This window comes from Tupaia chinensis, unplaced genomic scaffold (assembly GCF_000334495.1).
Source record: "Tupaia chinensis unplaced genomic scaffold, TupChi_1.0 Scaffold143886_1, whole genome shotgun sequence".
Taxonomy (NCBI): domain Eukaryota; kingdom Metazoa; phylum Chordata; class Mammalia; order Scandentia; family Tupaiidae; genus Tupaia; species Tupaia belangeri.
The window spans coordinates 2,649,561-2,650,130 of record NW_006203737.1 but is presented as its reverse complement, the minus strand read 5'-3'; the positions used below and the strand labels follow the sequence as shown (position 1 = coordinate 2,650,130).

Sequence of the window (570 nt, the reverse complement as noted above, 5' to 3'; positions counted from 1 at the left end):
TGGTTTAAAACTCATGCCTGGCATGAGTGCTCACATGCCCAAAATCGCAGGAAAAGAATGGAGGAGAAGGGATTGCAGTGTAGCCATTACACAGCGTGTGTGATTTATCACTTTTCCTGTCACCATCTTTTTCTGCCTCTCTCCTTTCTGGGGAGCATACATGCCTTATGGCAAAAACCTTTAAAAAAGAAAAAAAAAGTAAGATGAATAAAGAATGTATTGATAGTGATTAAACAAAGAGGAAAAAGAAAAGGGAGGGTCATTAGAATTGTCCTATCTGGAAAATCATTAGATGATACTAAGAAATGGGATAAATTGCAGGGGAGGCCAGGGCAGAGAAATGGCAGAGGGGAAGGGGAGAGGAGAAGCCTAAAAAGCCGCAGCAAGTTTTAGCCACCAAAGGACCTGAAGAAGAAGCAGAAAAACCTGTGGAAACTAAAACTGTTTCTTCTAGTAATGGAAGGTAAAGTTCAAGTCACAATGCTGAGAAGCGATCGGCTGAAGAAGAAGCTGTAGACCTCCCAACCAAGCCTACGAAGATCTCCAAGCCTGGATTTGCCATAGGTCGTC

At 42.6% G+C, this 570-nt stretch overlaps 1 pseudogene; it reads left to right on the top strand.

Moving 5' to 3' along the window:
* Positions 1–321: 321 nt before the first annotated feature.
* Positions 322–570, top strand: part of LOC102487402 (PEST proteolytic signal-containing nuclear protein pseudogene) — a 622-nt pseudogene continuing 373 nt past the window's right edge.